This window comes from Notolepis coatsorum (genome assembly GCF_963971535.1).
Source record: "Notolepis coatsorum genome assembly, chromosome: 8".
Lineage (NCBI taxonomy): Eukaryota > Metazoa > Chordata > Actinopteri > Aulopiformes > Paralepididae > Notolepis > Notolepis coatsorum.
Window position 1 is genome coordinate 125,198,253 of NC_140172.1, and position 14,760 is coordinate 125,213,012.

Genomic DNA, 14,760 nt, shown 5'->3' on the forward strand with positions numbered 1-14,760 from the left:
CATTTGTGATGTCACAGTATGATGTCATAATAGGACATTCTAGAACATTTGTGATGTCACAGTATGATGTCATAATCAAACATTCTAGAACATTCGTGATGGCACCGTATGATGTCATAATAGAACATTCTAGAACATTTGTGTACAGTATATATTCAACAATTCTCAAACAACATATATGGAGGGTTCCCCCTCTTGGGGGGGCCCTTCAAGAGAGGAGATGATGTTTGTATTGTGATTGTATGACAAGAGGAGCAGAGAAGAAGGAGACAGACAAGAGGAGCAGAGAAGAAGGAGACAGAGACAATAGTAATGTGTTTTGAAGATGAGAAGAAGAAGAAGAGTGTAAACTTTCTCAAGTGTGGGCGAAGCATAAGAACTGCGGAGGGCAGTAATACGCCATGTTGAGAGCGTGATTGTGATTGGAGAGGTGGAGGTGGATCAAGATCGGGACTCAGGTTTTCTCGGGCTCTGAAGTGGATGTGGACATGGGGTGGGGGACATTTGGTGGCTTGCCGGGTGTGGCTTTTGCTTGCAGTTGATTGCTTTGGAGTGGTGTTCAGCTGGAATGGGGTGGAGATGGATGGGTGTCGCGGTGTTTGTGGAATGTGAATGGGCGTGTGGTGGATGTTGGGTGGAGGCTGTTCACGGCACATTTGTCGCCGGAGGGCATGTGGCCGAACATGGGTGGCGGTGGGAGGTGGCGGGGGGGCCCCTGATCTCCCCACCGGGGCTCTCTGTCGCTTCTTGTTGTTTCTCATGCCTGGTGGCGGGTGTGCTCTGAGTGGTTTTTGTTCGGCGTGCATTTGTGCATTTGTTTGCATTTTGTAGATGTTTTCTTGTTCATTGGTTTTTGCTTTGTTCTGGTTGGGTGCTGTTTTGGAGCGGTCGGCTGTGGGTGGAGGCCGCACTTGTGGGCTGTCGGGTGTTTTTTGTTCCGTGTTTGGGTCTGCTTCGGAGCCTGAGGGGGTGATTTTTTTTTGGGTGTTGACAATATTGTATGACAAGAGCAGAGAAGAAGGAGACAGACAAGAGGAGCAGAGAAGAAGGAGACAGAGACGATAGTAATGTGTTTTGAAGATGAGAAGAAGAAGAAGAGTGTAAACAATCAAAAGTTGATTTACCAGAGACCATAATATGGAAACCATACTACTAGCGTAGTATAAGAACTGAGGAGGGCAGTAATACGCCATGTTGCATCTACACTGCGGGAAATTCAAAAGAAGAAAGAAGAGGAAGAAGAAGAAGAAGAGCTCAATCAAAAGATCTGCGGAGGGCAGTAATACGCCACGATGCGTCTACACTGCCGGAAATTCTAAAGAAGAAGAAGAAGAAGAACATATAGACTGAAACCTGCATTTCTCAAACAAGAGGCCTTGGTTTAGCTGTGGAAAGGTCCCGTGCCTACCGTTTTGCTGTGGAAAGAAGAAGAAGAAGGGAAAAGAGCGGCATGGGAAAGTACGTTTGCTGTGGAACGGTGGCCAAGCCTTGCCCATCGTATTGCTGTGGCAAAGGGGATGAGAGGAGAGAAGAACAAGCTGTAAAGAAGAAGAAGAAGGAAGAGGAAGAACGGCAAATGGAGCTACGAATTTCCAGAACGACCGATATTCGCGATCAGTGGAAGGGCGAGGGGTCGGAGTACAGTGGGGAGGAGAGTGAGAAAGAAGAGAGGGAGGAGGAGGGGTGGGAAACGGTGGGGAAGAAGAGGAAGAAGCGGACGGAGAGGAACGACAGCGATGGGGATAGTCAGGGCAAGGGTGAGAGTAGGGGGGAGGAGAGGGGGGGAGAAGGGGGGAAGAGGAAGAAAGTGGGGGATGATAGCTCAAGTGGGCCGGGAGACGAGGGTGCTGGAAAAGATGTGGCAAAAGAGGAAGTGATCCATATAGTGGTCAGGCTTGAGGGGGAGAGGGGTGAGGGGAAGGTAGGTAGGCTCGAGTGGCCCAAACTCATTGCTGCGCGACTAGGAGAGGTAAAGTACGTGAAAGTTTTGTGGGATGGGAATCTGGCCGTAGGGTGTGGTAGTGAGGGGCAGGTGGAGGTGGCTAGGACGATGCGGGGCATTGGGGGGGTGGGTATAAGTAAGGTGGCGAGAGTAGGGGAGAAGAGGGGGGGGGGATGTAAGGGGGTGATAGCTGGGGTACCGGTCGAGGTTACAGTAGAGCAGCTGGTGAAAGAGCTAATGGAGGACGGGCGTAATGGCATAGTTAAGAGTGCAGAAAGGATGAAGAGGGGAGCGGAGAGGGCAGTGACGGGGACGGTAGTGATTACGTTTGAGGGTGGGGTTGTTCCTAGGGAGGTGTTTGTGGGGCATAGGATGTATAGGGTTAGGGAATTTGTTCATGATCCTCTTAGGTGCTATAGGTGCCAGGAGTTTGGCCACATAGCTACCACGTGTAGGAAGGGGCTGAGGTGCGCTAGGTGTGGCGGGGAACATGAATATGGGGAGTGTGGAGAGGGAGTGAAGCCGAAGTGCTGTAGTTGTGGTGGGGAGCATAGTGTAGCGTTTAGGGGGTGCGAGGTGATGATGAAGGAGGTCGCGGATCGGAGAGAGAGAAGGGAGGGTAAGTTGACGTATGCTGGGGCGGTTAGCAGGGCAGGTCAGGGTAGCCAAGAAAGGGTGCAGGGGGTTGAAGGAGGGCATTTGGCAGTGAGGGTAGAGCAGGTGGAAAGAGAGAGGGGAAGGGAGGAGAAATTAGGTATTGTGGCTTTCGTGGCAGGGGTAGTTACGGGTATGGCAGAGGCTAAGGGTAAAACAGCGATGGTGAAGATGATTGTTAGGATAGCGGTTCAACATCTGGGATTGGAAGGTCTGGACTGGGAGGTGGTGTATAGCGAATTGGCTGAGGGGGCTGCAAGGGACAAGGCTGCGAGGGACAAAGCAGCCCAGGATAAGATAGTAGGGGGCAAGGTGGGTCCCGCGGAGGGGGGCTCAGACAGGAAGTAGCAGCAGTAGCTGCACTCCAATGGACAATGTAGTTGATGACGGGGTCCAGTAGAAGAAGAAAAAGAAGGTGAAGAAGGAGAAGAAGGAGAAGAAGAAGAGCCCATAAAAAGAATTGCGGAGGGCAGTAATACGCCACGATGCGTCTACTCTGCCGGAAATTCAAATAAGAAGAAGAAGAAGAATATCTCAGATCTCAGAAGACAAGTGAAGATCTCACTTGTTGTTTCCGGCTATTTGTCTGTAAGCTTGAATATATTCTGTAGATACAATTTAAAATCCCCACATGGAAAAGGAAACAATGTCCTGTACAATCCTTAATGAGCTGCGTCTGGAGGGAAAGTTCTGTGATGTGGTTATTAAAGTCAACAGCACTGAGTTGAATGCCCACAAGGCCATCCTGTGTGACTGCAGCGACTATTTCAGGTAAGTTTAGCTTGGTTCAGGTTAGCTTGGTTCAGGTTCGCTTGCTTCAGCTTAGCTTGGTTTAGGTTAGCTTGGTTAGTAAACAGATACCATACTGTAATTTTACTGTAAACAGATACTATACAGTACTTCTACTGTAAACAGATACTATACTGTACTTATACTGTAAACAGATACTATACTGTATGTCTACTGTAAAAATATACTATACTGTACTTATACTGTAAAAAATATACTATACTGTACTTCTACTATAAAAAGATAATATACTGTACTTCTAATGTAAACCGATAATATACTGTGATTCTACTGTAAACAGATACTATACTGTACTTCTACTGTAAACAGATACTATACTGCACTTCTACTGTAAACAGATACTATAATGTAATTTTACTGTAAACAGATACTATACTGTACTTCTACTGTAAAATATACTATACTGCACTTCTACTGTAAACAGATACTATACTGTACTTCTACTGTAAAAATATACTATACTGCACTTCTACTGTAAACATATAATATACTGTACTTTTACTGTAAACAGATAATATACTGTACTTATACTGTAAACAGATAATATACTGTATGCATACTGTAAACATATAGTATACTGTACTTCTACTGTAAACATATACAATACTGTACTTCTACTGTAAACAGGTACTTTACTGTACTTCTACTGTAAAATATACTATACTGCACTTCTACTGTAAACAGATACTATACTACACGTCTACTTTAAAAATATACTATACTGCACTTCTACTGTAAACAGATACTATACTGTACTTCTACTGTAAACAGATACTATACTGTACTTATACTGTAAAAAATATACTATACTGTACTTCTACTGTAAAAAGATAATATACTCTACTTCTACTGTAAACAGATAATATACTGTACTTCTACTGTAAACATATACTATACTGTACTTCTACTGTAAACATATACTATACTGCACTTCTACTGTAAACAGATACTGTAATGTTACTGTAAACTGATACTATACTGTACTGCTTCTCTAAAATATACTATACTGCACTTCTACTGTAAACATATACTATACTGTACTTCTACTGTAAAAATATACTATACTGCACTTCTACTGTAAACATATACTATGCTGTACGTCTACTGTAAACAGATACTATACTGTACGTATACTGTAAACATATACTATACTGTACTTCTACTGTAAACATATAATATACTGTACTTCTACTGTAAACAGATACTATACTGTACTTCTACTCTAAAATATACTATACTGTACTTCTACTCTAAAATATACTATACTGCACTTCTACTGTAAACAGATACTATACTGTACTTCTACTGTAAACAGATACTATACTGTACTTCTACTGTGAAAATATACTATACTGCATTTATACTGTAAACAGATAATATACTGTACTTCTACTATAAACAGATAATATACTGTACTTCTACTGTAAACATATACTATACTGTACTTCTACTGTAAACAGATATTATACTGTACTTCTACTGTAAACAGATATTATAATGTACTTCTACTGTAAAACGATACTGTACTGTACATCTACTGCAAAAAGATACTATACTGTACTTATACTGTAAAATATACTACACTGTACTTCTACTGTAAAAAGATAATATACTCTACTTCTACTGTAAACAGATACTATACTGTACTTCTACTGTAAACAGATACTATACTGCACTTCTACTGTAAACAGATACTATAATGTAATTTTACTGTAAACAGATACTATACTGTACTTCTTCTGTAAAATATACTATACTGCACTTCTACTGTAAAAATATACTATACTGCACTTCTACTGTAAACAGATACTATACTGTACTTATACTGTAAACAGATAATATACTGTACTTCTACTGTAAAATATACTATACTGCACTTCTACTGTAAACAGATACTATACTGTACTTCTACTGTAAAAATATACTATGCTGCACTTCTACTGTAAACAGATACTATACTGTACTTCTACTGTAAACAGATACTATACTGTAATTATACTGTAAACAGATACTATACTGTACTTCTACTGTAAAAAGATACTATACTTCTACTGTGCTAAGACCCTATAGTTCTACAGTGAAAATATATGACTACACAGGACAGAATGTTGCTTACTGTTTACTCATCAGATATCTCTATACTCTGCGTCCCACAGTGCCCTCTTCACTCGCTGGAGCGACTCAGAGAAAGCAGTCTACAGTATCCCTGGGGTGTCCCCGGGTATGATGCAGCTCATCATAGAGTACTCCTACACACGCTTTGTGCTGGTGACAGCAGAGAACGTGGAAGAGCTTCTGGGGGCTGCAGACCAGCTTCTCGTCACTGGCATAGTAGGAGCGTGCTCTGACTTCCTAGAAGGCCAGCTGTCTCTGGAAAACTGTGTCGGCATCTGGAGGTTGGCGGACATCTACAACTGCCCTGAACTGAGGCGCAAGGCCCATCTCTTCATCGTGTGCCACTTTGAGGAGATGCTGCGCTTCTCACAGGAGTTTGTGGAGCTGTCCCTGCAGCAACTGGTATACATCATTGAGAGGGATGATCTGAACGTGAAGAGCGAGGAGACGGTGTTCGAGGCTGTCCTCCGTTGGATCGACCACTCCCGTGAGGAGCGTAAAACACACATCCCTTTGCTGCTGCCCAAGGTAACTAATTGTATTACTGTGCATTACATTAAAACAACACTAGGTTCCCTAGTACAGTGGTTCTCAAACACTTGGGTCCAAACTGTTCCCTAGCAACAGAATTCCAGTGAAACCGTCTACAACTAGAGATGCTCGATATTGGCTTTTTTACCGATACCGATATACCGATATTGTCCAACTCTTAATTTCCGATACCGATATCAACCGATATCAACCGATACCGATATATGCAGGGTTCCCCCCCCCCCCCCAAAAAATGGAATAATTTCAGGTAATTAACATTACATATCTCTTGTTGTGGAATTAACACAACATTATGCATACTTTTGACAATAAATAAAATCAGAATTTGTTCTTACTTGCTTGCCTGGGTAAATAAAGGTTATAGAAATGAAAAAAAAAAGAAATGAAAAATTTGAAAACCGATACCGATATTATCCGATATCACATTTTAATGCCGATATCGGCCGATAATATCGGACATCCCTATCTACAACCGATGTCTAAGTTGTACCCGCTGTCTGCTTGTCTCTTCCCAGGTTCGCATGGGCTTGATGAGGCCTGACTACTTCAGGAACAACGTCCAGAACAACCCTGTGGTGAGGGACAGCCATGACTGCAGGCCCCTCATCCTCAGCGTCCTGAACCCCCCTGGCTCCGACAGGCTCCCAAACCCCCTGATGCGTCCACGCCTGCCCCAGGAGGTCCTATTGGCCATCGGAGGCCTGGGTGGCGGCATCCTGACCATAGAGGCTTACAATATCCAAGCCGGTGGATGGATGGAAGTGAGTGTTGAGCTGGAGAGTCCCCGGTGGGGCCACGGCACCGCTTATCTCCACGGTCTGGTCTACTGCATTGGCGGCTGGGACGGCGTAGAGGATCTCAGCAGTGTGTACAGGTTCAACCCCGTCACTCGCAGCTGGCTGCAGGGGGCTTCCATGCACTCACGCCGCTGTTACATCAGCGTGGTCGTGTTGGACGGCTGTATCTACGCCATGGGAGGGGAAGGCGACCACATGGTACTGGACACCGCCGAGCGCTACGAGCCTGAAATCAACCGGTGGACAGTGATCTCACCCATGCTGGAGCACAGGAGCGACGCAGGGGCAGCAGCCCTCCAGGGCAAGGTGGGTGGAACTGAGGGACACAGGGTGCTAGATGAACACAAGGAATGTTAGATCAGAAATCATAAATGTCTTTATTGCCAAGTAAGCTTGCACATACAAAAGATGTGTCTGGGTCCTTTGGTGCATCAACATTAACAGACAATTAAAGTAGAATGAAATCAAATGGAATATATAAACTAAATTATACAACGGCATGCAAATTTCTCGATTCTGATTGGCTGAAACAGTCCATTTACACATATGTATCTGTCACAATCCACGCTCCTGGTCCCAGGACCCGCCCACAACCGAATCACATCACTCCGCAATGCGGATTTTTCGGAAAACACAAGATGGCGGACAATAATCTTTAACAAATGGATATGTTGATAGCGTCATAACGACTAAATATAAAGCGATTCTGTCACGGCGAATGTCTTAGTCCTTTAAACAATGTTGGATGATGTAATTGATGGGTCATGAGTCATTGTAGAACAAAAGAAAAATCGCGGATTGATTGATTGATTATTTGCAATTTTTTATTTATTTTTTTTCTTCCCCCTGACTGCAGAGCTCACTCTCACACTGTCTGGCACACCCACCCACCCACACACACACAGACACACACACACACATACACATTCACATACACACACATACACACACACACACTCCTGTCTGCAACGGCGGAGGAGAGTCAGACTGAGAGAGAGCTGGGTGTTGCGCTGTTTTAAGTGAGCATGGCCTATTGAATTGATTGATTGGTTGATTGCTAATTTTATTACTGTATGCCTGGTTTCCAACTGGTTAAGTTTAGGCCCTCTAAAGTAGGTTTAAAAAAATAAATAAAATAATAGGGCGAAGAAAACATTTTTTTTCCTATAGGGCAAAGAAAACGTTTTCATTTGTTTTACCTACTTTCTATAGAAGCATCTAAGAATGAAGATCTATAGAAAGTAGGTCTGCATACCCTTAACAATTGTGTGTATTGAGCCGTACTGTATTGTACCCATTCTGCATCTGGTAATAAAATGTTCAATCAATCATTCCAATAACACACAGTTGGATGTGTTAGTTTGTTGGATCCGTTGGATGCACTTCCGAGCTGCTTCCACATGGAGGCAACTTGTCTTTTTTGTTGTTGTGGGAACAACTTTTTCTGGCGGATGATTTTTTCAATAAATCTTCGATTAATGTGTGTTTATTTTATAGCATGGATGGATGAATGTGGCAGTTGTATAAAAGCATTACACCACTTGCAGTCGTGATTTGTGAACAATAAACCATGCCTAGGGGGGTCTAACAACCCTCGGCTGCGCCTCGGGCCTAATGACCACCCCTAGGCATGGTTTATTGTTCACAAACCACTCCTGCGCGTGATGTAATGTTTAATTAGAATATTCTTTCTTATTACAGGTTTACATCTGTGGTGGCGACAACTGGGTGGTGGATCTGTTCACAGCTGAGTGCTACAGCCCAGACACCAACCAGTGGACTCTGATCGCCCCCATGAGCAGCAGCCGTGGCTCAGTGGGAGTGGCTGCGTACAGAGGACAAGTCTATGCGGTAGGTGCACACAGAGACAAATGCTTTATACTAGATATTTATATAGATATGTATCATTTGACTTGCAATGCTTCTGTGATGCCCTCATTCCCCTAAATTGATTAATACAGTGTCTGCCTGCCTGAGCCACACACTAAAACATTCCTCTCATGTGTCCTGTCCTCAGGTGGGAGGGTGGGACCGTGGAAACCCCCTGCGTAGCACGGAGGCCTACAGCCCCTTGACTGACTCCTGGAGCGCCCTGCCCGCCATGCTCAACCCCCGCAGCAGCTTTGGCATCGCGGTGCTGGACGATCTCCTCTTCGTGGTCGGAGGCCACAATGGCTCCACCACCCTCTCCAACGTAGAGCACTACGACCAGAGAAGCGACAAGTGGACTGTAGCCGAGGACATGAAGTTCCAGCGCTGGGGCCCTAGCTGCTGCATAATGCATGGCCTGCCATTTTACATGAGCCAGTATGCTGCTCCCCGTGGCGGAGGAGGAGGAGGAGGAGGAGGAGGAGGAGGAGGAGGAGGAGGAGGAGGAGGAGGAGGAGGAGGAGGAGCAGGAGAGGAGGATTAGGAGCAGGAGGAGGAGGAGGAGGAGCAGGAGGAGGAGGATGATTAGGAAGAGGAGGATTAGGAGCAGGAGGAGGAGAAAGAGGATGATGAGGAAGAGGAGGATTAGGAGCAGGATGAGGAGGAGGAAGAGGAGGAGGAGGAAGAGGAAGATTGGGAGCAGGAGGAGGAGGAAGAGGAGGATTAGAAGGAGGAGGAAGAGGAAGAGGAGAAGGAGGAAGATGAGGAAGAGGAGGAGGAGGTGGAGGATTAGGAGGAAGAGGAGGAGGAGGAGGAGGAGGATGAGGAAGATGAGGAAGAGGAGGAGGAGGAGGCAGCAGGGGATCCATCTAAGAACCTTAAACATTTATTAGACCAAAAGAAATCCTAAGAAATTAATAAATTACTATCAGCCAAAGGTGGTGCATTTCTTTCTTCTAGTAATTCAGACAATATATCTGTTTTTAGTTTGTGTAATGTAATGTAATATCTGTTTTTAGTTTGTGTAATGTAATGTAATATCTGTTTTTAGTTTGTGTAATGTAATGAATGTAATATCTGTTTTCAGTTTGTGTAATGTAATGTAATATCTGTTTTTAGTTTGTGTAATGCACATAATATGGGAACTTTTATCCATATGCTAGCCCAGCATAGTTCTGACAGCTGTCACTTGTGCTACTGCAAAATAAATGACACACAGCTTTGTGTTGTCAACTGACTGAAATTGTGCGTTTCTCTATTCCGATGATTTCTACAATATAATATATATATAAATAACTGTATTTTACTAGTACCTTACTACTATGTACTATGTTACTATCCGTATACTACTACCTACCATGCTTATGTCTATTATACTATGCACCCAGGGTGTACCTAGGGTGACCAGGTGTCCCCCTTTTGGTTGTACTGTCCCACCATTTGACCAAATGTCCCGCGTCCCTCATATTGAGAGGATGTCCCTCTTTTCGAAGCCAAAAAAAACATGCGTCTAAAAGCCCCTCCCTACAGACAGTAAACGTAGCAACCCGCCTCTTGTCCACACACATTGCTCTGATTGGTTATAGTACTTTAGCGTGCTGCTTGCCTGCTTGTGATGTGACTGAGACTGAGTCGTGACGCTACCTCATATCGCAAATCTGATTGGTCAAAAAAAAGACAACAACATTACAAGCGAACTAGTTCAAGATGGAAAGCAGTAAAAAGAAACGGACCTGCAGTTACAACCAAGACTGGCAAACGACACATGACTGGGTGAGGCAGATGGCAGGCAATCCGCAGCAGGCTTTCTGTGTTTTGTGTCATAGTTCGTTTTCAATTGCGCATGGAGGAGAATACAACTTGAAGCGCCACAGTGGACGTGAGTCTCACTTGAAAGTGGCTCACCAAAAAGAAACATCCAGATCTATGGATACGTTTCTTTTTAAACCAAACAATGATAGCCAGACGGACAAGGTCACTGCAGCTGAGATAACAAGTGTCTATCACACAGTACAACACTCCCATTCATACAGGTCAGCCGACTGTGGTAACCTTTAACCTTTGATTTAAATCTATTCGGTGAAGACCATGGCAGTTATTCTAATATAGAAACACAATTTATTTGTATTATTATTTTTGTATTATACTACACTGTTTTCCCTAGTTCTGTGTTAACAGGGAATATCAAACACAAGACATTCCTGTCAAGTGATGACGTTTGAATATTTAAAACAGATGTTAGGTGGTATTTAATTTGTATTTATTTTGATTTAACCTTTAACCTTTGATTTAAATCTATTCAGTGAAGACCATGGCAGTTATTCTAATACAAACATTTTACATTATCTATCTGTCCCACTTTGTCCCACTTTGTCCCACCAAAATCGTACTGTTGTCCCACTTTGTCCCACCAAATTCTTACTGTTGTCCCACTTTTGGACTTTTTGCATCTGGTCACCCTAGGTGTACCACTCAAGTTCAACACTATTTGATGAACAATGCCACTGACCATAAGCTGCCATAGATGCACATCTCCTGCTGACCAGAAAACCACACACTTTTCTGATAGTGGGGTGCCTGGATACTCAGTCATTTAAAATGTATATGCGAAAGTTTCGTTTTCACTTCTAATTTGAAGATAAGGATCTATAGAACAATTTTGGCTTGAGTGTCAAGGAACCAGTTGAATTTAATAAAAATGTATCCAAAATGGCCACAATCGAAATCATGAATTCTTTAAAAACGTCTTAATGTTCACAGAATTGCTGTGTAATATAATTTTGTATTACTATTTTAAGTTAATACTGTGTGAGGAATCAACTGGAGTTCAAATATTGATGTTTTGAATATTCTGGTATGGCAAAAATCAAAGATGGCTGCAATTTCTGTATTTATTTCGAATTACGCATCATAACTTGTATTTTATTGAACCTAGAATGGTGATGTTGGTGCCTGTACCTACTGTAGGTTTTCATGAATGAGTAATTGAATAAAAATAAAATAAACATGATTGGAGCATATCTTATGATATTTCACACAATGAGACAATACATATGTGGAGAACTAGAGTTAGATATGAGAACTGTAAACAACAGTTGATTGTGAAGAACAAACGATGATTGTGAAGAACGTCCTCATCACAAGAAAGGATCTGCATCTCAGCACCAATGTCAACGCCATGCCAAAGACCTGATGGAGGTTTGTTTTTGTTTTTATTAAGGATCCCCATTAGCTGGTGCCATGGCTCCCAGCTAGTCTTCCTGTTGTCCACACAACACAATACATAAAACAGTTAATGCATAGATCAATACAAAAGATAAAAACAAGAATTTAGTATATAGCAAATAAGCTACTTTCACAGATGCTATAGATAGAAATAAAAAACAAAACAATTAACTAAAAACATACAATAAATATCAATTTTTAAAGATACAAAATGAGAGCTTGTAGGCTAATAGGCAAAAACCCATACATGAATGCAATACACATTAAGGCAACAGCTGTAATTGAGATTTGAGTTTATTTTTTAAAATCGATTTACTAAAAGTGTAGAGAGTGTTATGCACCTATAAATAAAAGACCACTTTAAAGCATTGGTTCTAGGACGAGGGAGTACAAACTGACCATTTCTGGCCCCTCTTGTATTATGGTCTTGTATAGAGCTTCTGTAAACAAGTTGCTCAAACACAAAATATGGAGTCTTGCTGTTAATGACTGATTTACACAATACAAGTGAGTTAGACGATAACCTTTTTTCAACTGTGAGCCAGGAGAGACCAGCATGCATACGGTTGACATTGGACCTTAGTAAGCAACCCAAAGCCAACCGTGCTGCCCTGTTCTGGACTACCTGCAGTCTCCTGATCTCACCTTTGGTGGCAGATGACCAGATCACAGAACAATAATCAACATGACACAGGACTAGACTCTGACGTAGAAGAGGACGATCAACAAAAGCTAATTTTCTAACAATGCCTACAGCTCTTCCCATCTTTGAGACAATGTTAGTGATGTGGTTTGACCAAGATAGAGTACTATCCAGTGTCACTCCAATGAGCTTAACTCTTTCAACTTGCTTAACGATGGAGTTACATGAATTTTAAATAAGCTTTGGGTTACAAGACAACCCATGCCTCGATCCAAACACCATGCTTTTTGTCTTAGAGATGTTCAGTACAAGCCTGTTAGCTACTATCCAATCATTCACATCATTAAGTTCTCTGCTCAGGACCTCATTAAGCATACCATTTGATGGAGAAGCATAATACAAGGTGGAATCATCTGCATATTGGACCAATTTGGCATTCTTAGTAGCCCACGGTAGATCATTGGTGAACACTGAGTAGAGCAGAGGCCCTAGGGAGCTCCCCTGTGGAACACCACACTCCAAACTTCTACTACTAGACAGGCTGCCATTCAAATAAACCTGCTGAGATCTGGAGGACAGATAACTCTGCATCCACATCAAAGCTATGGGATTAAAACCATAACATTTAAGTGTATCAATCAAGAGAGAATGGTCAAGCACATCAAATGCAGCACTGGAATCTAAAAACACAGCTCCCACTATCATGGAGTTATCAATAGCTCTGAGCCAGTCGTCAGTCATCTGAACTAGAGCAGTCGATGTGGAGTGACCAGTTCTGTATGCATGTTGAGATTCTGTAGCCAGACTGTTAAACTGAAAATATTCTTGGATTTGTGCAAAAACACACTTTTCCATGATTTTGTTTAAAACTGGTCAAATGCTTATAGGTCTGGAGTTGCCCTAATTAAAAACTGATTTGGAGTATTTTGGTAAAGGAGTAACCTTAGCCTCCTTCCATCTCTTTGGACATAGTCCCACTTGTATACATCTATTAATAATATGACACACTGGACTTGCTATGATCGTAGAAGTAATTCTCAATAATTTACTATCCAAGTTGTCTGTGCCAGCTAACTTGCCGTCAGGTAGAGCCTGGAGTAACCTTTCAATATCACTAACCTCAACCCGTTTAAAATCAAATTTACACCCTTTATCTTTCATTATGATATTCTTAATTATGTCATTTGATTTTGTATTGTTTGAGATGTGCATTCCCTGCCTGAGCTGAGATATCTTGCTTACATAAAAATCATTAAAATGGTTGGCAATATCACATGGTTTGGTTAGGACAATTCCATATGACTCAACAAAAGGTGTACAGACATTGGATTTTCTACCCATAATTTGATTTAAAACATTCCATAGATTGTTACCATCATTTCTCACATCATATAACCATTGTTTAAAATATTCCCTTTTTTTCACCTTATTTAACTTTGTGACTTGATTACGTAAGGAACGGTACTTTTGTCTGTCATCCGCAGAACTGGAACACACTGATGCTTTTTTGGCTATGTCTCTCTCATTCATTAAAATGGGGCTGATTTGTTTCTGACTGTGAACTTTTTTAAAGGAGCATGTTTATCTGCTACACTCATGTACCTCAACATAAATGAGTACAGTGCAACCTCTGGGTCATCCTCACAACATACCTCCTCCCAGTTTATACCCGACATTTCATTAATAAAACCTTCTACATTAAAACTCTTATATGACCGTGAGACAATAATTTTTGCTTTGGCTTTTGGGACCTTCGTCATTCTGGAGACTGACTGATTGATTGATTGATTTTTATTGTGGAGTAAAAGACAGCATCCAAGGGATAAAAACATGAGAAAGTGCAAGCACTTATTTCCATCATGGTCCCTGTTTTTGGACATGGACAGACATCATAAAACATAGAGCATCATAATAAAAACAGAGCATCATAATAAAACATAGAGCATCATAATAAAAATTAGAGCATCATAATAAAACATAGATCATCATAATAAAAAACAGAGCATCATAATAAAACATATAGCAACCCCATAAAATCAAATCAAATCAAATGTATTTATAAGGCCCGACAACACACGTTAATGTCCCCATGGGCCGTACATGTCTTCTTTAAACAAGTCAAGAAGAAAACATAACAATAAGTCAAGAACAGA